The following is a 22,169-nucleotide window of genomic DNA, read 5'->3' as shown; positions in this document are numbered from 1 at the left end:
TCTCTTTGAAAATTTCATTGAAGGAATCATGAAATGTATTACTTGATTTGAAATGATGAAATGAGAATTGTCTTTTTTCAAAATGATAACCAATTCAAAGTGTTTCTCCCACTCATAGACTTTGCTGAAACCCGGGATTGAACCAGGGACCTTTAGATCTTCAGTCTAACGCTCTCCCAACTGAGCTATTCCAGCTGACAAAACTGTTCATTCACCCAAAAATGCCAAGTGATTATATTGGATCCAACAGCATTCCACACTTGGCACTGGTAACAAACGTTTGTCAGTTGAGTTTTTCAGTTGATTGCCTCCAAGTCTGTGATGGTGGGAAATGATCAAAAAGCTCATCTACATATGAAGGAACTGTACCTGCACATTGATCAAAAGGCGCTATTGGATCGTATACGTTATCTGCTCAGACTGAGTAAAATCTTAACTTTTCTTTCAATATCTACCAATGTGTGTTGCATTCTCATGCCTCCTACAGTCATGGAAAAACCGATTCTGTTGCATGTCATTCAATACAAGCTATGCTCTAACAATTATATACCGTGTTGCCACAAATCTTTGGTTTCTCACAAATAAAATCATTGTGAGAATCGTGACAAAAAGGTTAAAATACAGCGGGTCATCGGTTCCATGGTGTAATGGTTAGCACTCTGGACTCTGAATCCAGCGATCTGAGTTCAAGTCTCAGTGGAACCAAATTGGTTAAGTGCTTCTCAAGTATTCTGTCACAAGAAGACAACTGGTGAGGAAATTTATAATCATTAAGTATTTCATATTCTCAGCAAATCTTTGAAAGTTTTTTCATTTGTTTCTGAAAAATGTCTTAGGACATTATTGACTGCCTCTTGCAATGCATTAATTGATTTTGGAGATGGAACCAAGGGTCTTATTATGCTCTTCGTAATACTGTATCGAATGAGAACGGATGCTGACATCCACAAATCAAACTTCCAAACTTGCAAATATCCACTTTGTTTAATGCAAGTGATGGTGCTCTACACAAGAATTTTGCCCTTTGCAAATGGTTGCTAGTATTTCACTGATTGATATTTTGACCATTGTGGGATTGCTGCAGGAATGGTTCCAAGTCCTCAATTTATGGATCTATGAACAAGCGCATTGCAGTCCAGTCATATTTAGTATTCTTTCCACTATACTCTCAAAGTTCTAGGGTTTCATGGTGTAATGGTCAGCACTCTGGACTTTGAATCCAGCGATCTGAGTTCAAATCTCAGTGAAACCTTTGCCTGTTTTGATATCTAGGACAATCAATGGTGTCCAAGATTTCTCTTTGAAAATTTCATTGAAGGAATCATGAAATGTATTACTTGATTTGAAATGATGAAATGAGAAATTGTCTTTTGTCAAAACTGTGACCAATTCAAAGTGTTTCTCCCACTCAAAGACTTTGCTGAAACCCGGGATTGAACCAGGGACCTTTAGATCTTCAGTCTAACGCTCTCCCAACTGAGCTATTCCAGCTGACAAAACTGTTCATTCACCCAAAAATGCCAAGTGATTATATTGGATCCAACAGCATTCCACACTTGGCACTGGTAACAAACGTTTGTCAGTTGAGTTTTTCAGTTGATTGCCTCCAAGTCTGTGATGGTGGGAAATGATCAAAAAGCTCATCTACATATGAAGGAACTGTACCTGGACATTGATCAAAAGGCGCAATTGGATCTTATACGTTATCTGCTCAGACTGAGTAAAATCTTAACTTTTCTTTCAATATCTACCAATGTGTGTTGCATTCTCATGCCTCCTACAGTCATGGAAAAACCGATTCTGTTGCATGTCATTCAATACAAGCTATGCTCTAACAATTATATACCGTGTTGCCACAAATCTTTGGTTTCTCACAAATAAAATCATTGTGAGAATCGTGACAAAAAGGTTAAAATACAGTGGGTCATCGGTTCCATGGTGTAATGGTTAGCACTCTGGACTCTGAATCCAGCGATCTGAGTTCAAGTCTCAGTGGAACCAAATTGGTTAAGTGCTTCTCAAGTGTTCTGTCACAAGAAGACAATTGGTGAGGAAATTTATAATTATTAAGTATTTCATATTCTCAGCAAATCTTTGAAAGTTTTTTCATTTGTTTCTGAAAAATGTCTTTGGACATTATTGATTGCCTCTTGCAATGCATTAATCTATTTTGGAGATGGAACCAAGGGTCTTATTATGCTCTTCGTAATACTGTATCAAATGAGAACGGATGCTGACATCCACAAATCAAACTTCCAAACTTGCAAATATCCACTTTGTTTAATGCAAGTGATGGTGCTCTACACAAGAATTTTGCCCTTTGCAAATGGTTGCTAGTATTTCACTGATTGATATTTTGACCATTGTGGGATTGCTGCAGGAATGGTTCCAAGTCCTCAATTTATGGATCTATGAACAAGCGCATTGCAGTCCAGTCATATTTAGTATTCTTTCCACTATACTCTCAAAGTTCTAGGGTTTCATGGTGTAATGGTCAGCACTCTGGACTTTAAATCCAGCGATCTGATTTCAAATCTCAGTGAAACCTTTGCCTCTTTTGATATCTAGGACAATCAATGGTGTCCAAGATTTCTCTTTGAAAATTTCATTGAAGGAATCATGAAATGTATTACTTGATTTGAAATGATGAAATGAGAAATTGTTTTTTTTTTCAAAACTGTGACCAATTCAAAGTGTTTCTCCCACTCATAGACTTTGCTGAAACCCGCGATTGAACCAGGGACCTTTAGATCTTCAGTCTAACGCTCTCCCAACTGAGCTATTCCAGCTGACAAAACTGTTCATTGACCCAAAAATGCCAAGTGACTATATTGGATCCAACAGCATTCCACACTTGGCACTGGTAACAAACGTTTGTCAGTTGAGTTTTTCAATCGATTGCCTCCAAGTCTGTGATGGTGGGAAATGATCAAAAAGCTCATCTACATATGAAGGAACTGTACCTGGACATTTATCAAAAGGCGCAGTTGGATCTTATACGTTATCTGCTCAGACTCAGTAAAATCTTAACTTTTCTTTCAATATCTACCAATGTGTGTTGCATTCTCATGCCTCCTACAGTCATGGAAAAACCGATTCTGTTGCATGTCATTCAATACAAGCTATGCTCTAACAATTATATACCGTGTTTCCACAAATCTTTGGTTTCTCACAAATAAAATCATTGTGAGAATCGTGACAAAAAGGTTAAAATGCAGCGGGTCTTCGGTTCCATGGTGTAATGGTTAGCACTCTGAATCCAGCGATCTGAGTTCAAGTCTCAGTGGAACCAAATTGGTTAAATGCTTCTCAAGTGTTCTGTCACAAGGAGACAATTGGTGAGGAAATTTATAATCATTAAGTATTTCATATTCTCTGCAAATCTTTGAAAGTTTTTTCATTTGTTTCTGAGAAATGTCTTAGGACATTATTGATTGCCTCTTGCAATGCATTAATTGATTTTGGAGATGGAACCAAGGGTCTTATTATGCTCTTCGTAATACTGTATCGAATGAGAACGGATGCTGACATTCACAAATCAAACTTCCAATCTTGCAAATATCCACTTTGTTTAATGCAAGTGATGGTCTCTACACAAGAATTTTGCCCTTTGCAAATGGTTGCTAGTATTTCACTGATTGATATTTTGACCATTGTGGGATTGCTGCGGGAATAGTTCCAAATCCTCAATTTATGGATCTATGAACAAGCACATTGCAGTCCAGTCATATTTAGTATTCTTTCCGCTATACTCTCAAAGTTCTAGGGTTTCATGGTGTAATGGTCAGCACTCTGGACTTTGAATCCAGCGATCTGAGTTCAAATCTCAGTGAAACCTTTGCCTGTTTTGATATCTAGGACAATCAATGGTGTCCAAGATTTCTCTTTGAAATTTTCATTGAAGGAATCATGAAAAGTATTACTTGATTTGAAATGATGAAATGAGAAATTTTCTTTTTTCAAAATGCTAACCAATTCAAAGTGTTTCTCCCACTCATAGACTTTGCTGAAACCCGGGATTGAACCAGGGACCTTTAGATCTTCAGTCTAACGCTCTCCCAACTGAGCTATTCCAGCTGACAAGACTGTTCATTCACCCAAAAATGCCAAGTGACTATATTGGATCCAACAGCATTCCACACTTGGCACTGGTAACAAAAGTTTGTCAGTTGAGTTTTTCAATTGATTGCCTCCAAGTCTGTGATGGTGGGAAATGATCAAAAAGCTCATCTACATATGAAGGAACTGTACCTGGACATTGATCAAAAGGCGCAGTTGGATCTTATTCGTTATCTGCTCAGACTCAGTAAAATCTTAACTTTTCTTTCAATATCTACCAATGTGTGTTGCATTCTCATGCCTCCTACAGTCATGGAAAAACCGATTCTGTTGCATGTCATTCAATACAAGCTATGCTCTAACAATTATATACCGTGTTGCCACAAATCTTTGGTTTTCTCACAATTAAAATCATTGTGAGAATCGTGACAAAAAGGTTAAAATACAGCGGGTCTTCGGTTCCATGGTGTAATGGTTAGCACTCTGGACTCTGAATCCAGCGATCTGAGTTCAAGTCTCAGTGGAACCAAATTGGTTAAATGCTTCTCAAGTGTTCTGTCACAAGAAGACAATTGGTGAGGAAATTTATAATCATTAAGTATTTCATATTCTCTGCAAATCTTTGAAAGTTTTTTCATTTGTTTCTGAAAAATGTCTTAGGACATTATTGATTGCCTCTTGCAATGCATTAATTGATTTTGGAGATGGAACCAAGGGTCTTATTATGCTCTTCGTAATACTGTATCGAATGAGAACGGATGCTGACATTCACAAATCAAACTTACAATCTTGCAAATATCCACTTTGTTTAATGCAAGTGATGGTCTCTACACAAGAATTTTGCCCTTTGCAAATGGTTGCTAGTATTTCACTGATTGATATTTTGACCATTGTGGGATTGCTGCGGGAAAAGTTCCAAATCCTCAATTTATGGATCTATGAACAAGCACATTGCAGTCCAGTCATATTTAGTATTCTTTCCGCTATACTCTCAAAGTTCTAGGGTTTCATGGAGTAATGGTCAGCACTCTGGACTTTGAATCCAGCGATCTGAGTTCAAATCTCAGTGAAACCTTTGCCTGTTTTGATATCTAGGACAATCAGTGGTGCCCAAAATTTCTCTTTGAAAATTTCATTGAAGGAATCATGAAATGTATTACTTGATTTGAAATGATGAAATGAGAAATTGTCTTTTTTCAAAATGCTAACCAATTCAAAGTGTTTCTCCCACTCATAGACTTTGCTGAAACCCGGGATTGAACCAGGGACCTTTAGATCTTCAGTCTAACGCTCTCCCAACTGAGCTATTCCAGCTGACAAAACTGTTCATTGACCCAAAAATGCCAAGTGATTATATTGGATCCAACAGCATTCCACACTTGGCACTGGTAACAAACGTTTGTCAGTTGAGTTTTTCAATTGATTGCCTCCAAGTCTGTGATGGAATGATCAAAAATCTCATCTACATATGAAGGAACTGTACCTGGACATTGATCAAAAGGCGCAATTGGATCGTATACGTTATCTGCTCAGACTCAGAAAAATCTTAACTTTTCTTTCAATATCTACCAATGTGTGTTGCATTCTCATGCCTCCTACAGTCATGGAAAAACCGATTCTGTTGCATGTCATTCAATACAAGCTATGCTCTAACAATTATATACCATGTTGCCACAAATCTTTGGTTTCTCACAAATAAAATCATTGTGAGAATCGTGACAAAAAGGTTTAAATACAGCGGGTCTTCGGTTCCATGGTGTAATGGTTAGCACTCTGGACTCTGAATCCAGCGATCTGAGTTCAAGTCTCAGTGGAACCAAATTGTTTAAATGCTTCTCAAGTGTTCTGTCACAAGAAGACAATTGGTGAGGAAATTTATAATCATTAAGTATTTCATATTCTCAGCAAATCTTTGAAAGTTTTTTCATTTGTTTCTGAAAAATGTCTTAGGACATTATTGACTGCCTCTTGCAATGCATTAATTGATTTTGGAGATGGAACCAAGGGTCTTATTATGCTCTTCGTAATACTGTATCGAATGAGAACGGATGCTGACATCCACAAATCAAACTTCCAAACTTGCAAATATCCACTTTGTTTAATGCAAGTGACGGTGCTCTACACAAGAATTTTGCCCTTTGCAAATGGTTGCTAGTATTTCACTGATTGATATTTTGACCATTGTGGGACTGCTGCAGGAATGGTTCCAAGTCCTCAATTTATGGATCTATGAACAAGCACATTGCAGTCCAGTCATATTTAGTATTCTTTCCACTATACTCTCAAAGTTCTAGGGTTTCATGGTGTAATGGTCAGCACTCTGGACTTTGAATCCAGCGATCTGAGTTCAAATCTCAGTGAAACCTTTGCCTGTTTTGATATCTAGGACAATCAATGGTGTCCAAGATTTCTCTTTGAAATTTTCATTGAAGGAATCATGAAATGTATTACTTGATTTGAAATGATGAAATGAGAAATTGTCTTTTTTCAAAATGCTAACCAATTCAAAGTTTTTCTCCCACTCATAGACTTTGCTGAAACCCAGGATTGAACCAGGGACCTTTAGATCTTCAGTCTAACGCTCTCCCAACTGAGCTATTCCAGCTGACAAAACTGTTCATTCACCCAAAAATGCCAAGTGACTATATTGGATCCAACAGCATTCCACACTTGGCACTGGTAACAAAAGTTTGTCAGTTGAGTTTTTCAATTGATTGCCTCCAAGTCTGTGATGGTGGGAAATGATCAAAAAGCTCATCTACATATGAAGGAACTGTACCTGGACATTGATCAAAAGGCGCAGTTGGATCTTATTCGTTATCTGCTCAGACTCAGTAAAATCTTAACTTTTCTTTCAATATCTACCAATGTGTGTTGCATTCTCATGCCTCCTACAGTCATGGAAAAACCGATTCTGTTGCATGTCATTCAATACAAGCTATGCTCTAACAATTATATACCGTGTTGCCACAAATCTTTGGTTTTCTCACAATTAAAATCATTGTGAGAATCGTGACAAAAAGGTTAAAATACAGCGGGTCTTCGGTTCCATGGTGTAATGGTTAGCACTCTGGACTCTGAATCCAGCGATCTGAGTTCAAGTCTCAGTGGAACCAAATTGGTTAAATGCTTCTCAAGTGTTCTGTCACAAGAAGACAATTGGTGAGGAAATTTATAATCATTAAGTATTTCATATTCTCTGCAAATCTTTGAAAGTTTTTTCATTTGTTTCTGAAAAATGTCTTAGGACATTATTGATTGCCTCTTGCAATGCATTAATTGATTTTGGAGATGGAACCAAGGGTCTTATTATGCTCTTCGTAATACTGTATCGAATGAGAACGGATGCTGACATTCACAAATCAAACTTCCAATCTTGCAAATATCCACTTTGTTTAATGCAAGTGATGGTCTCTACACAAGAATTTTGCCCTTTGCAAATGGTTGCTAGTATTTCACTGATTGATATTTTGACCATTGTGGGATTGCTGCGGGAAAAGTTCCAAATCCTCAATTTATGGATCTATGAACAAGCACATTGCAGTCCAGTCATATTTAGTATTCTTTCCGCTATACTCTCAAAGTTCTAGGGTTTCATGGAGTAATGGTCAGCACTCTGGACTTTGAATCCAGCGATCTGAGTTCAAATCTCAGTGAAACCTTTGCCTGTTTTGATATCTAGGACAATCAGTGGTGCCCAAAATTTCTCTTTGAAAATTTCATTGAAGGAATCATGAAATGTATTACTTGATTTGAAATGATGAAATGAGAAATTGTCTTTTTTCAAAATGCTAACCAATTCAAAGTGTTTCTCCCACTCATAGACTTTGCTGAAACCCGGGATTGAACCAGGGACCTTTAGATCTTCAGTCTAACGCTCTCCCAACTGAGCTATTCCAGCTGACAAAACTGTTCATTGACCCAAAAATGCCAAGTGATTATATTGGATCCAACAGCATTCCACACTTGGCACTGGTAACAAACGTTTGTCAGTTGAGTTTTTCAATTGATTGCCTCCAAGTCTGTGATGGAATGATCAAAAATCTCATCTACATATGAAGGAACTGTACCTGGACATTGATCAAAAGGCGCAATTGGATCGTATACGTTATCTGCTCAGACTCAGAAAAATCTTAACTTTTCTTTCAATATCTACCAATGTGTGTTGCATTCTCATGCCTCCTACAGTCATGGAAAAACCGATTCTGTTGCATGTCATTCAATACAAGCTATGCTCTAACAATTATATACCATGTTGCCACAAATCTTTGGTTTCTCACAAATAAAATCATTGTGAGAATCGTGACAAAAAGGTTAAAATACTGCAGGTCATCGGTTCCATGGTGTAATGGTTAGCACTCTGGACTCTGAATCCAGCGATCTGAGTTCAAGTCTCAGTGGAACCAAATTGTTTAAATGCTTCTCAAGTGTTCTGTCACAAGAAGACAATTGGTGAGGAAATTTATAATCATTAAGTATTTCATATTCTCAGCAAATCTTTGAAAGTTTTTTCATTTGTTTCTGAAAAATGTCTTAGGACATTATTGACTGCCTCTTGCAATGCATTAATTGATTTTGGAGATGGAACCAAGGGTCTTATTATGCTCTTCGTAATACTGTATCGAATGAGAACGGATGCTGACATCCACAAATCAAACTTCCAAACTTGCAAATATCCACTTTGTTTAATGCAAGTGACGGTGCTCTACACAAGAATTTTGCCCTTTGCAAATGGTTGCTAGTATTTCACTGATTGATATTTTGACCATTGTGGGACTGCTGCAGGAATGGTTCCAAGTCCTCAATTTATGGATCTATGAACAAGCACATTGCAGTCCAGTCATATTTAGTATTCTTTCCACTATACTCTCAAAGTTCTAGGGTTTCATGGTGTAATGGTCAGCACTCTGGACTTTGAATCCAGCGATCTGAGTTCAAATCTCAGTGAAACCTTTGCCTGTTTTGATATCTAGGACAATCAATGGTGTCCAAGATTTCTCTTTGAAATTTTCATTGAAGGAATCATGAAATGTATTACTTGATTTGAAATGATGAAATGAGAAATTGTCTTTTTTCAAAATGCTAACCAATTCAAAGTTTTTCTCCCACTCATAGACTTTGCTGAAACCCAGGATTGAACCAGGGACCTTTAGATCTTCAGTCTAACGCTCTCCCAACTGAGCTATTCCAGCTGACAAAACTGTTCATTCACCCAAAAAGGCCAAGTGATTATATTGGATCCAACAGCATTCCACACTTGGCACTGGTAACAAACGTTTGTCAGTTGAGTTTTTCAATTGATTGCCTCCAAGTCTGTGATGGAATGATCAAAAATCTCATCTACATATGAAGGAACTGTACCTGGACATTGATCAAAAGGCGCAATTGGATCGTATACGTTATCTGCTCAGACTCAGAAAAATCTTAACTTTTCTTTCAATATCTACCAATGTGTGTTGCATTCTCATGCCTCCTACAGTCATGGAAAAACCGATTCTGTTGCATGTCATTCAATACAAGCTATGCTCTAACAATTATATACCATGTTGCCACAAATCTTTGGTTTCTCACAAATAAAATCATTGTGAGAATCGTGACAAAAAGGTTAAAATACTGCAGGTCATCGGTTCCATGGTGTAATTGTTAGCACTCTGGACTCTGAATCCAGCGATCTGAGTTCAAGTCTCAGTGGAACCAAATTGTTTAAATGCTTCTCAAGTGTTCTGTCACAAGAAGACAATTGGTGAGGAAATTTATAATCATTAAGTATTTCATATTCTCAGCAAATCTTTGAAAGTTTTTTCATTTGTTTCTGAAAAATGTCTTAGGACATTATTGACTGCCTCTTGCAATGCATTAATTGATTTTGGAGATGGAACCAAGGGTCTTATTATGCTCTTCGTAATACTGTATCGAATGAGAACGGATGCTGACATCCAAAAATCAAACTTCCAAACTTGCAAATATCCACTTTGTTTAATGCAAGTGATGGTGCTCTACACAAGAATTTTGCCCTTTGCAAATGGTTGCTAGTATTTCACTGATTGATATTTTGACCATTGTGGGACTGCTGCAGGAATGGTTCCAAGTCCTCAATTTATGGATCTATGAACAAGCACATTGCAGTCCAGTCATATTTAGTATTCTTTCCACTATACTCTCAAAGTTCTAGGGTTTCATGGTGTAATGGTCAGCACTGTGGACTTTGAATCCAGCGATCTGAGTTCAAATGTCAGTGAAACCTTTGCCTGTTTTGATATCTAGGACAATCAATGGTGTCCAAGATTTTTCTTTGAAATTTTCATTGAAGGAATCATGAAATGTATTACTTGATTTGAAATGATGAAATGAGAAATTGTCTTTTTTCAAAACTGTAACCAATCAAATGTATGTCTCCCACCCATTGACTTTGCTGAAACCCAGGATTGAACCAGGGACCTTTAGATCTTCAGTCTAACGCTCTCCCAACTGAGCTATTCCAGCTGTCAAAACTGTTCATTCACCCAAAAATGCCAAGTGACTATATTGGATCCAACAGCATTCCACACTTGGCACTGGTAAAAAACGTTTGTCAGTTGAATTTTTCAATTGATTGCCTCCAAGTCTGTGATGGTGGGAAATGATCAAAAAGCTAATCTATATATGAAGGAACTGTACCTGGACATTGATCAAAAGGCGCAATTGGATCGTATACGTTATCTGCTCAGACTGAGTAAAATCAACTTTTCTTTCAATATCTACCAATGTGTGTTGCATTCTCATGCCTCCTACAGTCATGGAAAAACCGATTCTGTTGCATGTCATTCAATACAAGCTATGCTCTAACAATTATATACCGTATTGCCACAAATCTTTGGTTTCTCACAAATAAAATCATTGTGAGAATCGTGACAAAAAGGTTAAAATACAGCGGGTCATCGGTTCCATGGTGTAATGGTTAGCACTCTGGACTCTGAATTCAGTGATCTGAGTTCAAGTCTCAGTGGAACCTTTGCCTGTTTTGATATCTAGGACAATCAATCGTGTCCAAGATTTCTCTTTGAAAATTTCATTGAAGGAATCATGAAATGTATTACTTGATTTGAAATGATGAAATGAGAATTGTCTTTTTTCAAAATGCTAACCAATTCAAAGTGTTTCTCCCACTCATAGAGTTTGGTGAAACCCGGGATTGAACCAGGGACCTTTAGATCTTCAGTCTAACGCTCTCCCAACTGAGCTATTCCAGCTGACAAAACTGTTCATTCACCCAAAAATGCCAAGTGATTATATTGGATCCAACAGCATTCCACACTTGGCACTGGTAACAAACGTTTGTCAGTTGAGTTTTTCAGTTGATTGCCTCCAAGTCTGTGATGGTGGGAAATGATCAAAAAGCTCATCTACATATGAAGGAACTGTACCTGGACATTGATCAAAAGGCGCAATTGGATCGTATACGTTATCTGCTCAGACTGAGTAAAATCTTAACTTTTCTTTCAATATCTACCAATGTGTGTTGCATTCTCATGCCTCCTACAGTCATGGAAAAACCGATTCTGTTGCATGTCATTCAATACAAGCTATGCTCTAACAATTATATACCGTGTTGCCACAAATCTTTGGTTTCTCACAAATAAAATCATTGTGAGAATCGTGACAAAAAGGTTAAAATACAGCAGGTCATCGGTTCCATGGTGTAATGGTTAGCACTCTGGACTCTGAATCCAGCGATCTGAGTTCAAGTCTCAGTGGAACCAAATTGGTTAAGTGCTTCTCAAGTATTCTGTCACAAGATTAACTGGTGAGGAAATTTATAATCATTAAGTATTTCATATTCTCAGCAAATCTTTGAAAGTTTTTTCATTTGTTTCTGAAAAATGTCTTAGGACATTATTGACTGCCTCTTGCAATGCATTAATTGATTTTGGAGATGGAACCAAGGGTCTTATTATGCTCTTCGTAATACTGTATCGAATGAGAACGGATGCTGACATCCACAAATCAAACTTCCAAACTTGCAAATATCCACTTTGTTTAATGCAAGTGATGGTGCTCTACACAAGAATTTTGCCCTTTGCAAATGGTTGCTAGTATTTCACTGATTGATATTTTGACCATTGTGGGATTGCTGCAGGAATGGTTCCAAGTCCTCAATTTATGGATCTATGAACAAGCATATTGCAGTCCAGTCATATTTAGTATTCTTTCCACTATACTCTCAAAGTTCTAGGGTTTCATGGTGTAATGGTCAGCACTCTGGACTTTGAATCCAGCGATCTGAGATGAAATCTCAGTGAAACCTTTACCTGTTTTGATATCTAGGACAATCAATGGTGTCCAAGATTTCTCTTTGAAATTTTCATTGAAGGAATCATGAAATGTATTACTTGATTTGAAATGATGAAATGAGAAATTGTCTTTTTTCAAAATGCTAACCAATTCGAAGTTTTTCTCCCACTCATAGACTTTGCTGAAACCCAGGATTGAACCAGGGACCTTTAGATCTTCAGTCTATTGCTCTCCCAACTGAGCTATTCCAGCTGAGAAAACTGTTCATTCACCCAAAAATGCCAAGTGACTATATTGGATCCAACAGCATTCCACACTTGGCACTGGTAACAAACATTTGTCAGTTGAGTTTTTCAATTGATTGCCTCCAAGTCTGTGATGGTGGGAAATGATCAAAAAGCTCATCTACATATGAAGGAACTGTACCTGGACATTGATCAAAAGGCGCAGTTGGATCTTATACGTTATCTGCTCAGACTCAGAAAAATCTTAACTTTTCTTTCAATATCTACCAATGTGTGTTGCATTCTCATGCCTCCTACAGTCATGGAAAAACCGATTCAGTTGCATGTCATTCAATACAAGCTATGCTCTAACAATTATATACCGTGTTGCCACAAATCTTTGGTTTCTCACAAATAAAATCATTGTGAGAATTGTGACAAAAAGATTAAAATACAGCGGGTCATCGGTTCCATGGTGTAATGGTTAGTACTCTGGACTCTGAATTCAGCGATCTGAGTTCAAGTCTCAGTGGAACCAAATTGTTTAAATGCTTCTCAAGTGTTCTGTCACAAGAAGACAATTGGTGAGGAAATTTATAATCATTAAGTATTTCATATTCTCAGCAAATCTTTGAAAGTTTTTTCATTTGTTTCTGAAAAATGTCTTAGGACATTATTGACTGCCTCTTGCAATGCATTAATTGATTTTGGAGATGGAACCAAGGGTCTTATTATGCTCTTCGTAATACTGTATCGAATGAGAACGGATGCTGACATCCAAAAATCAAACTTCCAAACTTGCAAATATCCACTTTGTTTAATGCAAGTGATGGTGCTCTACACAAGAATTTTGCCCTTTGCAAATGGTTGCTAGTATTTCACTGATTGATATTTTGACCATTGTGGGACTGCTGCAGGAATGGTTCCAAGTCCTCAATTTATGGATCTATGAACAAGCACATTGCAGTCCAGTCATATTTAGTATTCTTTCCACTATACTCTCAAAGTTCTAGGGTTTCATGGTGTAATGGTCAGCACTGTGGACTTTGAATCCAGCGATCTGAGTTCAAATGTCAGTGAAACCTTTGCCTGTTTTGATATCTAGGACAATCAATGGTGTCCAAGATTTTTCGTTGAAATTTTCATTGAAGGAATCATGAAATGTATTACTTGATTTGAAATGATGAAATGAGAAATTGTCTTTTTTCAAAACTGTAACCAATCAAATGTATGTCTCCCACCCATTGACTTTGCTGAAACCCAGGATTGAACCAGGGACCTTTAGATCTTCAGTCTAACGCTCTCCCAACTGAGCTATTCCAGCTGACAAAACTGTTCATTCACCCAAAAATGCCAAGTGATTATATTGGATCCAACAGCATTCCACACTTGGCACTGGTAACAAACGTTTGTCAGTTGAGTTTTTCAGTTGATTGCCTCCAAGTCTGTGATGGTGGGAAATGATCAAAAAGCTCATCTACATATGAAGGAACTGTACCTGGACATTGATCAAAAGGCGCAATTGGATCGTATACGTTATCTGCTCAGACTGAGTAAAATCTTAACTTTTCTTTCAATATCTACCAATGTGTGTTGCATTCTCATGCCTCCTACAGTCATGGAAAAACCGATTCTGTTGCATGTCATTCAATACAAGCTATGCTCTAACAATTATATACCGTGTTGCCACAAATCTTTGGTTTCTCACAAATAAAATCATTGTGAGAATCGTGACAAAAAGGTTAAAATACAGCAGGTCATCGGTTCCATGGTGTAATGGTTAGCACTCTGGACTCTGAATCCAGCGATCTGAGTTCAAGTCTCAGTGGAACCAAATTGGTTAAGTGCTTCTCAAGTATTCTGTCACAAGATTAACTGGTGAGGAAATTTATAATCATTAAGTATTTCATATTCTCAGCAAATCTTTGAAAGTTTTTTCATTTGTTTCTGAAAAATGTCTTAGGACATTATTGACTGCCTCTTGCAATGCATTAATTGATTTTGGAGATGGAACCAAGGGTCTTATTATGCTCTTCGTAATACTGTATCGAATGAGAACGGATGCTGACATCCACAAATCAAACTTCCAAACTTGCAAATATCCACTTTGTTTAATGCAAGTGATGGTGCTCTACACAAGAATTTTGCCCTTTGCAAATGGTTGCTAGTATTTCACTGATTGATATTTTGACCATTGTGGGATTGCTGCAGGAATGGTTCCAAGTCCTCAATTTATGGATCTATGAACAAGCATATTGCAGTCCAGTCATATTTAGTATTCTTTCCACTATACTCTCAAAGTTCTAGGGTTTCATGGTGTAATAGTCAGCACTCTGGACTTTGAATCCAGCGATCTGAGATGAAATCTCAGTGAAACCTTTACCTGTTTTGATATCTAGGACAATCAATGGTGTCCAAGATTTCTCTTTGAAATTTTCATTGAAGGAATCATGAAATGTATTACTTGATTTGAAATGATGAAATGAGAAATTGTCTTTTTTCAAAATGCTAACCAATTCGAAGTTTTTCTCCCACTCATAGACTTTGCTGAAACCCAGGATTGAACCAGGGACCTTTAGATCTTCAGTCTATTGCTCTCCCAACTGAGCTATTCCAGCTGAGAAAACTGTTCATTCACCCAAAAATGCCAAGTGACTATATTGGATCCAACAGCATTCCACACTTGGCACTGGTAACAAACATTTGTCAGTTGAGTTTTTCAATTGATTGCCTCCAAGTCTGTGATGGTGGGAAATGATCAAAAAGCTCATCTACATATGAAGGAACTGTACCTGGACATTGATCAAAAGGCGCAGTTGGATCTTATACGTTATCTGCTCAGACTCAGAAAAATCTTAACTTTTCTTTCAATATCTACCAATGTGTGTTGCATTCTCATGCCTCCTACAGTCATGGAAAAACCGATTCAGTTGCATGTCATTCAATACAAGCTATGCTCTAACAATTATATACCGTGTTGCCACAAATCTTTGGTTTCTCACAAATAAAATCATTGTGAGAATTGTGACAAAAAGATTAAAATACAGCGGGTCATCGGTTCCATGGTGTAATGGTTAGTACTCTGGACTCTGAATTCAGCGATCTGAGTTCAAGTCTCAGTGGAACCAAATTGTTTAAATGCTTCTCAAGTGTTCTGTCACAAGAAGACAATTGGTGAGGAAATTTATAATCATTAAGTATTTCATATTCTCAGCAAATCTTTGAAAGTTTTTTCATTTGTTTCTGAAAAATGTCTTAGGACATTATTGACTGCCTCTTGCAATGCATTAATTGATTTTGGAGATGGAACCAAGGGTCTTATTATGCTCTTCGTAATACTGTATCGAATGAGAACGGATGCTGACATCCACAAATCAAACTTCCAAACTTGCAAATATCCACTTTGTTTAATGCAAGTGATGGTGCTCTACACAAGAATTTTGCCCTTTGCAAATGGTTGCTAGTATTTCACTGATTGATATTTTGACCATTGTGGGACTGCTGCAGGAATGGTTCCAAGTCCTCAATTTATGGATCTATGAACAAGCACATTGCAGTCCAGTCATATTTAGTATTCTTTCCACTATACTCTCAAAGTTCTAGGGTTTCATGGTGTAATGGTCAGCACTGTGGACTTTGAATCCAGCGATCTGAGTTCAAATGTCAGTGAAACCTTTGCCTGTTTTGATATCTAGGACAATCAATGGTGTCCAAGATTTTTCTTTGAAATTTTCATTGAAGGAATCATGAAATGTATTACTTGATTTGAAATGATGAAATGAGAAATTGTCTTTTTTCAAAACTGTAACCAATCAAATGTATGTCTCCCACCCATTGACTTTGCTGAAACCCAGGATTGAACCAGGGACCTTTAGATCTTCAGTCTAACGCTCTCCCAACTGAGCTATTCCAGCTGTCAAAACTGTTCATTCACCCAAAAATGCCAAGTGACTATATTGGATCCAACAGCATTCCACACTTGGCACTGGTAAAAAACGTTTGTCAGTTGAGTTTTTCAATTGATTGCCTCCAAGTCTGTGATGGTGGGAAATGATCAAAAAGCTAATCTATATATGAAGGAACTGTACCTGGACATTGATCAAAAGGCGCAATTGGATCGTATACGTTATCTGCTCAGACTGAGTAAAATCAACTTTTCTTTCAATATCTACCAATGTGTGTTGCATTCTCATGCCTCCTACAGTCATGGAAAAACCGATTCTGTTGCATGTCATTCAATACAAGCTATGCTCTAACAATTATATACCGTATTGCCACAAATCTTTGGTTTCTCACAAATAAAATCATTGTGAGAATCGTGACAAAAAGGTTAAAATACAGCGGGTCATCGGTTCCATGGTGTAATGGTTAGCACTCTGGACTCTGAATTCAGTGATCTGAGTTCAAGTCTCAGTGGAACCTTTGCCTGTTTTGATATCTAGGACAATCAATCGTGTCCAAGATTTCTCTTTGAAAATTTCATTGAAGGAATCATGAAATGTATTACTTGATTTGAAATGATGAAATAAGAATTGTCTTTTTTCAAAATGCTAACCAATTCAAAGTGTTTCTCCCACTCATAGAGTTTGCTGAAACCCGGGATTGAACCAGGGACCTTTAGATCTTCAGTCTAACGCTCTCCCAACTGAGCTATTCCAGCTGACAAAACTGTTCATTCACCCAAAAATGCCAAGTGATTATATTGGATCCAACAGCATTCCACACTTGGCACTGGTAACAAACGTTTGTCAGTTGAGTTTTTCAGTTGATTGCCTCCAAGTCTGTGATGGTGGGAAATGATCAAAAAGCTCATCTACATATGAAGGAACTGTACCTGGACATTGATCAAAAGGCGCAATTGGATCGTATACGTTATCTGCTCAGACTGAGTAAAATCTTAACTTTTCTTTCAATATCTACCAATGTGTGTTGCATTCTCATGCCTCCTACAGTCATGGAAAAACCGATTCTGTTGCATGTCATTAAATACAAGCTATGCTCTAACAATTATATACCGTGTTGCCACAAATCTTTGGTTTCTCACAAATAAAATCATTGTGAGAATCGTGACAAAAAGGTTAAAATACAGCAGGTCATCGGTTCCATGGTGTAATGGTTAGCACTCTGGACTCTGAATCCAGCGATCTGAGTTCAAGTCTCAGTGGAACCAAATTGGTTAAGTGCTTCTCAAGTATTCTGTCACAAGATTAACTGGTGAGGAAATTTATAATCATTAAGTATTTCATATTCTCAGCAAATCTTTGAAAGTTTTTTCATTTGTTTCTGAAAAATGTCTTAGGACATTATTGACTGCCTCTTGCAATGCATTAATTGATTTTGGAGATGGAACCAAGGGTCTTATTATGCTCTTCGTAATACTGTATCGAATGAGAACGGATGCTGACATCCACAAATCAAACTTCCAAACTTGCAAATATCCACTTTGTTTAATGCAAGTGATGGTGCTCTACACAAGAATTTTGCCCTTTGCAAATGGTTGCTAGTATTTCACTGATTGATATTTTGACCATTGTGGGATTGCTGCAGGAATGGTTCCAAGTCCTCAATTTATGGATCTATGAACAAGCACATTGCAGTCCAGTCATATTTAGTATTCTTTCCACTATACTCTCAAAGTTCTAGGGTTTCATGGTGTAATGGTCAGCACTCTGGACTTTGAATCCAGCGATCTGAGTTCAAATCTCAGTGAAACCTTTGCCTGTTTTGATATCTAGGACAATCAATGGTGTCCAAGATTTCTCTTTGAAATTTTCATTGAAGGAATCATGAAATGTATTACTTGATTTGAAATGATGAAATGAGAAATTGTCTTTTTTCAAAACTGTGACCAATTCAAAGTGTTTCTCCCACTCATAGACTTTGCTGAAACCCGGGATTGAACCAGGGACCTTTAGATCTTCAGTCTAACGCTCTCCCAACTGAGCTATTCCAGCTGACAAAACTGTTCATTCACCCAAAAATGCCAAGTGATTATATTGGATCCAACAGCATTCCACACTTGGCACTGGTAACAAACGTTTGTCAGTTGAGTTTTTCAGTTGATTGCCTCCAAGTCTGTGATGGTGGGAAATGATCAAAAAGCTCATCTACATATGAAGGAACTGTACCTGGACATTGATCAAAAGGCGCAATTGGATCTTATACGTTATCTGCTCAGACTGAGTAAAATCTTAACTTTTCTTTCAATATCTACCAATGTGTGTTGCATTCTCATGCCTCCTACAGTCATGGAAAAACCGCTTCAGTTGCATTTCATTCAATACAAGCTATGCTCTAACAATTATATACCGTGTTGCCACAAATCTTTGGTTTCTCACAAATAAAATCATTGTGAGAATCGTGACAAAAAGGTTATAGTACAGCGGGTCATCGGTTCCATGGTTTAATGGTTAGCACTCTGGACTCTGAATCCAGCGATCTGAGTTCAAGTCTCAGTGGAACCAAATTGGTTAAGTGCTTCTCAAGTGTTCTGTCACAAGAAGACAATTGGTGAGGAAATTTATAATCATTAAGTATTTCATATTCTCAGGAAATCTTTGAAAGTTTTTTCATTTGTTTCTGAAAAATGTCTTAGGACATTATTGATTGCCTCTTGCAATGCATTAATTGATTTTGGAGATGGAACCAAGGGTCTTATTATGCTCTTCGTAATACTGTATCGAATGAGAACGGATGCTGACATCCACAAATCAAACTTCCAAACTTGCAAATATCCACTTTGTTTAATGCAAGTGATGGTGCTCTACACAAGAATTTTGCCCTTTGCAAATGGTTGCTAGTATTTCACTGATTGATATTTTGACCATTGTGGGATTGCTGCAGGAATGGTTCCAAGTCCTCAATTTATGGATCTATGAACAAGCACATTGCAGTCCAGTCATATTTAGTATTCTTTCCACTATACTCTCAAAGTTCTAGGGTTTCATGGTGTAATGGTCAGCACTCTGGACTTTGAATCCAGCGATCTGAGTTCAAATCTCAGTGAAACCTTTGCCTGTTTTGATATCTAGGACAATCAATGGTGTCCAAGATTTCTCTTTGAAAATTTCATTGAAGGAATCATGAAATGTATTACATGATTTGAAATGATGAAATGAGAAATTGTCTTTTTTCAAAATGCTAACCAATTCAAAGTGTCTCTCCCACTCACTGACTTTGCTGAAACTTGGGATTGAACCAGGGACCTTTAGATCTTCAGTCTAACGCTCTCCCAACTGAGCTATTCCAGCTGACAAAACTATTCATTCACCCAAAAATGCCAAGTGACTATATTGGATCCAACAGCATTCCACACTTGGCACTGGTAACAAACATTTGTCAGTTGAGTTTTTCAATTGATTGCCTCCAAGTCTGTGATGGTGGGAAATGATCAAAAAGCTCATCTACATATGAAGGAACTGTACCTGGACATTGATCAAAAGGCGCAGTTGGATCTTATACGTTATCTGCTCAGACTCAGAAAAATCTTAACTTTTCTTTCAATATCTACCAATGTGTGTTGCATTCTCATGCCTCCTACAGTCATGGAAAAACCGATTCAGTTGCATGTCATTCAATACAAGCTATGCTCTAACAATTATATACCGTGTTGCCACAAATCTTTGGTTTCTCACAAATAAAATCATTGTGAGAATCGTGACAAAAAGGTTATAGTACAGCGGGTCATCGGTTCCATGGTGTAATGGTTAGCACTCTGGACTCTGAATCCAGTGATCTGAGTTCAAGTCTCAGTGGAACCAAATTGGTTAAATGCTTTTCAAGTGTTCTGTCACAAGAAGACAATTGGTGAGGAAATTTATAATCATTAAGTATTTCATATTCTCTGCAAATCTTTGAAAGTTTTTTCATTTGTTTCTGAAAAATGTCTTAGGACATTATTGACTGCCTCTTGCAATGCATTAATTGATTTTGGAGATGGAACCAAGGGTCTTATTATGCTCTTCGTAATACTGTATCGAATGAGAACGGATGCTGACATCCACAAATCAAACTTCCAAACTTGCAAATATCCACTTTGTTTAATGCAAGTGATGGTGCTCTACACAAGAATTTTGCCCTTTGCAAATGGTTGCTAGTATTTCACTGATTGATATTTTGACCATTGTGGGATTGCTGCAGGAATGGTTCCAAGTCCTCAATTAATGGATCTATGAACAAGAACATTGCAGTCCAGTCATATTTAGTATTCTTTCCACTATACTCTCAAAGTTCTAGGGTTTCATGGTGTAATGGTCAGCACTCTGGACTTTGAATCCAGCGATCTGAGTTCAAATCTCAGTGAAACCTTTGCCTGTTTTGATATCTAGGACAATCAATGGTGTCCAAGATTTCTCTTTGAAATTTTCATTGAAGGAATCATGAAATGTATTACTTGATTTGAAATGATGAAATGAGAAATTGTCTTTTTTCAAAACTGTGACCAATTCAAAGTGTTTCTCCCACTCATAGACTTTGCTGAAACCCGGGATTGAACCAGGGACCTTTAGATCTTCAGTCTAACGCTCTCCCAACTGAGCTATTCCAGCTGACAAAACTGTTCATTCACCCAAAAATGCCAAGTGATTATATTGGATCCAACAGCATTCCACACTTGGCACTGGTAACAAACGTTTGTCAGTTGAGTTTTTCAGTTGATTGCCTCCAAGTCTGTGATGGTGGGAAATGAACAAAAAGCTCATCTACATATGAAGGAACTGTACCTGGACATTGATCAAAAGGCGCAATTGGATCTTATACGTTATCTGCTCAGACTGAGTAAAATCTTAACTTTTCTTTCAATATCTACCAATGTGTGTTGCATTCTCATGCCTCCTACAGTCATGGAAAAACCGATTCTGTTGCATGTCATTCAATACAAGCTATGCTCTAACAATTATATACCGTGTTGCCACAAATCTTTGGTTTCTCACAAATAAAATCATTGTGAGAATCGTGACAAAAAGGTTAAAATACAGCAGGTCATCGGTTCCATGGTGTAATGGTTAGCACTCTGGACTCTGAATCCAGCGATCTGAGATCAAGTCTCAGTGGAACCAAATTGGTTAAGTGCTTCTCAAGTGTTCTGTCACAAGAAGACAATTGGTGAGGAAATTTATAATCATTAAGTATATCATATTCTCAGCAAATCTTTGAAAGTTTTTTCATTTGTTTCTGAAAAATGTCTTAGGACATTATTGATTGCCTCTTGCAATGCATTAATTGATTTTGGAGATGGAACCAAGGGTCTTATTATGCTCTTCGTAATACTGTATCGAATGAGAATGGATGCTGACATCCACAAATCAAACTTCCAAACTTGCAAATATCCACTTTGTTTAATGCAAGTGATGGTGCTCTACACAAGAATTTTGCCCTTTGCAAATGGTTGCTAGTATTTCACTGATTGATATTTTGACCATTGTGGGATTGCTGCGGGAATGGTTCCAAGTCCTCAATTAATGGATCTATGAACAAGCACATTGCAGTCCAGGCATATTTAGTATTCTTTCCACTATACTCTCAAAGTTCTAGGGTTTCATGGTGTAATGGTCAGCACTCTGGACTTTAAATCCAGCGATCTGAGTTCAAATCTCAGTGAAACCTTTGCCTGTTTTG

General features: G+C 37.5%; 45 non-coding genes across 45 annotated transcripts; 27 read left to right on the top strand and 18 right to left on the bottom strand.

Moving 5' to 3' along the window:
• Positions 1 to 122: 122 nt before the first annotated feature.
• trnaf-gaa (transfer RNA phenylalanine (anticodon GAA)) lies at positions 123 to 195 on the bottom strand. Its single transcript has one exon. It is a non-coding gene; the product is annotated as a tRNA-Phe (tRNA).
• A 438-nt stretch (positions 196 to 633) lies between these two features.
• Positions 634 to 705, top strand: trnaq-cug (transfer RNA glutamine (anticodon CUG)). Its single transcript has one exon. It is a non-coding gene; the product is annotated as a tRNA-Gln (tRNA).
• A 475-nt stretch (positions 706 to 1,180) lies between these two features.
• trnaq-uug (transfer RNA glutamine (anticodon UUG)) lies at positions 1,181 to 1,252 on the top strand. Its single transcript has one exon. It is a non-coding gene; the product is annotated as a tRNA-Gln (tRNA).
• A 166-nt stretch (positions 1,253 to 1,418) lies between these two features.
• Positions 1,419 to 1,491, bottom strand: trnaf-gaa (transfer RNA phenylalanine (anticodon GAA)). The gene has a single exon. It is a non-coding gene; the product is annotated as a tRNA-Phe (tRNA).
• A 438-nt stretch (positions 1,492 to 1,929) lies between these two features.
• trnaq-cug (transfer RNA glutamine (anticodon CUG)) lies at positions 1,930 to 2,001 on the top strand. Its single transcript has one exon. It is a non-coding gene; the product is annotated as a tRNA-Gln (tRNA).
• A 715-nt stretch (positions 2,002 to 2,716) lies between these two features.
• Positions 2,717 to 2,789, bottom strand: trnaf-gaa (transfer RNA phenylalanine (anticodon GAA)). Its single transcript has one exon. It is a non-coding gene; the product is annotated as a tRNA-Phe (tRNA).
• Positions 2,790 to 3,766: 977 nt separating this feature from the next.
• On the top strand, positions 3,767 to 3,838 carry trnaq-uug (transfer RNA glutamine (anticodon UUG)). The gene has a single exon. It is a non-coding gene; the product is annotated as a tRNA-Gln (tRNA).
• Positions 3,839 to 4,004: 166 nt separating this feature from the next.
• trnaf-gaa (transfer RNA phenylalanine (anticodon GAA)) lies at positions 4,005 to 4,077 on the bottom strand. Its single transcript has one exon. It is a non-coding gene; the product is annotated as a tRNA-Phe (tRNA).
• A 439-nt stretch (positions 4,078 to 4,516) lies between these two features.
• Positions 4,517 to 4,588, top strand: trnaq-cug (transfer RNA glutamine (anticodon CUG)). Its single transcript has one exon. It is a non-coding gene; the product is annotated as a tRNA-Gln (tRNA).
• A 474-nt stretch (positions 4,589 to 5,062) lies between these two features.
• trnaq-uug (transfer RNA glutamine (anticodon UUG)) lies at positions 5,063 to 5,134 on the top strand. The gene has a single exon. It is a non-coding gene; the product is annotated as a tRNA-Gln (tRNA).
• Positions 5,135 to 5,300: 166 nt separating this feature from the next.
• Positions 5,301 to 5,373, bottom strand: trnaf-gaa (transfer RNA phenylalanine (anticodon GAA)). Its single transcript has one exon. It is a non-coding gene; the product is annotated as a tRNA-Phe (tRNA).
• Positions 5,374 to 5,806: 433 nt separating this feature from the next.
• trnaq-cug (transfer RNA glutamine (anticodon CUG)) lies at positions 5,807 to 5,878 on the top strand. Its single transcript has one exon. It is a non-coding gene; the product is annotated as a tRNA-Gln (tRNA).
• A 475-nt stretch (positions 5,879 to 6,353) lies between these two features.
• On the top strand, positions 6,354 to 6,425 carry trnaq-uug (transfer RNA glutamine (anticodon UUG)). The gene has a single exon. It is a non-coding gene; the product is annotated as a tRNA-Gln (tRNA).
• Positions 6,426 to 6,591: 166 nt separating this feature from the next.
• trnaf-gaa (transfer RNA phenylalanine (anticodon GAA)) lies at positions 6,592 to 6,664 on the bottom strand. Its single transcript has one exon. It is a non-coding gene; the product is annotated as a tRNA-Phe (tRNA).
• A 439-nt stretch (positions 6,665 to 7,103) lies between these two features.
• trnaq-cug (transfer RNA glutamine (anticodon CUG)) lies at positions 7,104 to 7,175 on the top strand. Its single transcript has one exon. It is a non-coding gene; the product is annotated as a tRNA-Gln (tRNA).
• A 474-nt stretch (positions 7,176 to 7,649) lies between these two features.
• Positions 7,650 to 7,721, top strand: trnaq-uug (transfer RNA glutamine (anticodon UUG)). The gene has a single exon. It is a non-coding gene; the product is annotated as a tRNA-Gln (tRNA).
• A 166-nt stretch (positions 7,722 to 7,887) lies between these two features.
• On the bottom strand, positions 7,888 to 7,960 carry trnaf-gaa (transfer RNA phenylalanine (anticodon GAA)). Its single transcript has one exon. It is a non-coding gene; the product is annotated as a tRNA-Phe (tRNA).
• Positions 7,961 to 8,393: 433 nt separating this feature from the next.
• On the top strand, positions 8,394 to 8,465 carry trnaq-cug (transfer RNA glutamine (anticodon CUG)). Its single transcript has one exon. It is a non-coding gene; the product is annotated as a tRNA-Gln (tRNA).
• Positions 8,466 to 8,940: 475 nt separating this feature from the next.
• Positions 8,941 to 9,012, top strand: trnaq-uug (transfer RNA glutamine (anticodon UUG)). The gene has a single exon. It is a non-coding gene; the product is annotated as a tRNA-Gln (tRNA).
• Positions 9,013 to 9,178: 166 nt separating this feature from the next.
• Positions 9,179 to 9,251, bottom strand: trnaf-gaa (transfer RNA phenylalanine (anticodon GAA)). The gene has a single exon. It is a non-coding gene; the product is annotated as a tRNA-Phe (tRNA).
• Positions 9,252 to 9,684: 433 nt separating this feature from the next.
• trnaq-cug (transfer RNA glutamine (anticodon CUG)) lies at positions 9,685 to 9,756 on the top strand. Its single transcript has one exon. It is a non-coding gene; the product is annotated as a tRNA-Gln (tRNA).
• A 713-nt stretch (positions 9,757 to 10,469) lies between these two features.
• On the bottom strand, positions 10,470 to 10,542 carry trnaf-gaa (transfer RNA phenylalanine (anticodon GAA)). The gene has a single exon. It is a non-coding gene; the product is annotated as a tRNA-Phe (tRNA).
• A 436-nt stretch (positions 10,543 to 10,978) lies between these two features.
• Positions 10,979 to 11,050, top strand: trnaq-cug (transfer RNA glutamine (anticodon CUG)). Its single transcript has one exon. It is a non-coding gene; the product is annotated as a tRNA-Gln (tRNA).
• A 165-nt stretch (positions 11,051 to 11,215) lies between these two features.
• Positions 11,216 to 11,288, bottom strand: trnaf-gaa (transfer RNA phenylalanine (anticodon GAA)). The gene has a single exon. It is a non-coding gene; the product is annotated as a tRNA-Phe (tRNA).
• Positions 11,289 to 11,726: 438 nt separating this feature from the next.
• trnaq-cug (transfer RNA glutamine (anticodon CUG)) lies at positions 11,727 to 11,798 on the top strand. The gene has a single exon. It is a non-coding gene; the product is annotated as a tRNA-Gln (tRNA).
• Positions 11,799 to 12,271: 473 nt separating this feature from the next.
• On the top strand, positions 12,272 to 12,343 carry trnaq-uug (transfer RNA glutamine (anticodon UUG)). Its single transcript has one exon. It is a non-coding gene; the product is annotated as a tRNA-Gln (tRNA).
• A 166-nt stretch (positions 12,344 to 12,509) lies between these two features.
• On the bottom strand, positions 12,510 to 12,582 carry trnaf-gaa (transfer RNA phenylalanine (anticodon GAA)). Its single transcript has one exon. It is a non-coding gene; the product is annotated as a tRNA-Phe (tRNA).
• A 438-nt stretch (positions 12,583 to 13,020) lies between these two features.
• trnaq-cug (transfer RNA glutamine (anticodon CUG)) lies at positions 13,021 to 13,092 on the top strand. The gene has a single exon. It is a non-coding gene; the product is annotated as a tRNA-Gln (tRNA).
• A 713-nt stretch (positions 13,093 to 13,805) lies between these two features.
• trnaf-gaa (transfer RNA phenylalanine (anticodon GAA)) lies at positions 13,806 to 13,878 on the bottom strand. Its single transcript has one exon. It is a non-coding gene; the product is annotated as a tRNA-Phe (tRNA).
• Positions 13,879 to 14,316: 438 nt separating this feature from the next.
• trnaq-cug (transfer RNA glutamine (anticodon CUG)) lies at positions 14,317 to 14,388 on the top strand. The gene has a single exon. It is a non-coding gene; the product is annotated as a tRNA-Gln (tRNA).
• A 711-nt stretch (positions 14,389 to 15,099) lies between these two features.
• Positions 15,100 to 15,172, bottom strand: trnaf-gaa (transfer RNA phenylalanine (anticodon GAA)). Its single transcript has one exon. It is a non-coding gene; the product is annotated as a tRNA-Phe (tRNA).
• A 438-nt stretch (positions 15,173 to 15,610) lies between these two features.
• Positions 15,611 to 15,682, top strand: trnaq-cug (transfer RNA glutamine (anticodon CUG)). The gene has a single exon. It is a non-coding gene; the product is annotated as a tRNA-Gln (tRNA).
• A 713-nt stretch (positions 15,683 to 16,395) lies between these two features.
• Positions 16,396 to 16,468, bottom strand: trnaf-gaa (transfer RNA phenylalanine (anticodon GAA)). The gene has a single exon. It is a non-coding gene; the product is annotated as a tRNA-Phe (tRNA).
• Positions 16,469 to 16,904: 436 nt separating this feature from the next.
• Positions 16,905 to 16,976, top strand: trnaq-cug (transfer RNA glutamine (anticodon CUG)). Its single transcript has one exon. It is a non-coding gene; the product is annotated as a tRNA-Gln (tRNA).
• A 165-nt stretch (positions 16,977 to 17,141) lies between these two features.
• On the bottom strand, positions 17,142 to 17,214 carry trnaf-gaa (transfer RNA phenylalanine (anticodon GAA)). The gene has a single exon. It is a non-coding gene; the product is annotated as a tRNA-Phe (tRNA).
• A 438-nt stretch (positions 17,215 to 17,652) lies between these two features.
• trnaq-cug (transfer RNA glutamine (anticodon CUG)) lies at positions 17,653 to 17,724 on the top strand. The gene has a single exon. It is a non-coding gene; the product is annotated as a tRNA-Gln (tRNA).
• Positions 17,725 to 18,197: 473 nt separating this feature from the next.
• Positions 18,198 to 18,269, top strand: trnaq-uug (transfer RNA glutamine (anticodon UUG)). Its single transcript has one exon. It is a non-coding gene; the product is annotated as a tRNA-Gln (tRNA).
• Positions 18,270 to 18,435: 166 nt separating this feature from the next.
• Positions 18,436 to 18,508, bottom strand: trnaf-gaa (transfer RNA phenylalanine (anticodon GAA)). Its single transcript has one exon. It is a non-coding gene; the product is annotated as a tRNA-Phe (tRNA).
• A 438-nt stretch (positions 18,509 to 18,946) lies between these two features.
• On the top strand, positions 18,947 to 19,018 carry trnaq-cug (transfer RNA glutamine (anticodon CUG)). The gene has a single exon. It is a non-coding gene; the product is annotated as a tRNA-Gln (tRNA).
• A 475-nt stretch (positions 19,019 to 19,493) lies between these two features.
• trnaq-uug (transfer RNA glutamine (anticodon UUG)) lies at positions 19,494 to 19,565 on the top strand. Its single transcript has one exon. It is a non-coding gene; the product is annotated as a tRNA-Gln (tRNA).
• Positions 19,566 to 19,731: 166 nt separating this feature from the next.
• trnaf-gaa (transfer RNA phenylalanine (anticodon GAA)) lies at positions 19,732 to 19,804 on the bottom strand. The gene has a single exon. It is a non-coding gene; the product is annotated as a tRNA-Phe (tRNA).
• Positions 19,805 to 20,242: 438 nt separating this feature from the next.
• trnaq-cug (transfer RNA glutamine (anticodon CUG)) lies at positions 20,243 to 20,314 on the top strand. The gene has a single exon. It is a non-coding gene; the product is annotated as a tRNA-Gln (tRNA).
• Positions 20,315 to 20,789: 475 nt separating this feature from the next.
• trnaq-uug (transfer RNA glutamine (anticodon UUG)) lies at positions 20,790 to 20,861 on the top strand. Its single transcript has one exon. It is a non-coding gene; the product is annotated as a tRNA-Gln (tRNA).
• A 166-nt stretch (positions 20,862 to 21,027) lies between these two features.
• On the bottom strand, positions 21,028 to 21,100 carry trnaf-gaa (transfer RNA phenylalanine (anticodon GAA)). The gene has a single exon. It is a non-coding gene; the product is annotated as a tRNA-Phe (tRNA).
• Positions 21,101 to 21,538: 438 nt separating this feature from the next.
• trnaq-cug (transfer RNA glutamine (anticodon CUG)) lies at positions 21,539 to 21,610 on the top strand. Its single transcript has one exon. It is a non-coding gene; the product is annotated as a tRNA-Gln (tRNA).
• Positions 21,611 to 22,169: the final 559 nt, after the last annotated feature.

This window comes from Nothobranchius furzeri, chromosome 2, assembly GCF_043380555.1.
Source record: "Nothobranchius furzeri strain GRZ-AD chromosome 2, NfurGRZ-RIMD1, whole genome shotgun sequence".
Taxonomy (NCBI): Eukaryota; Metazoa; Chordata; class Actinopteri; order Cyprinodontiformes; family Nothobranchiidae; genus Nothobranchius; species Nothobranchius furzeri.
This window is presented reverse-complemented; position numbering and strand designations above follow the sequence as displayed.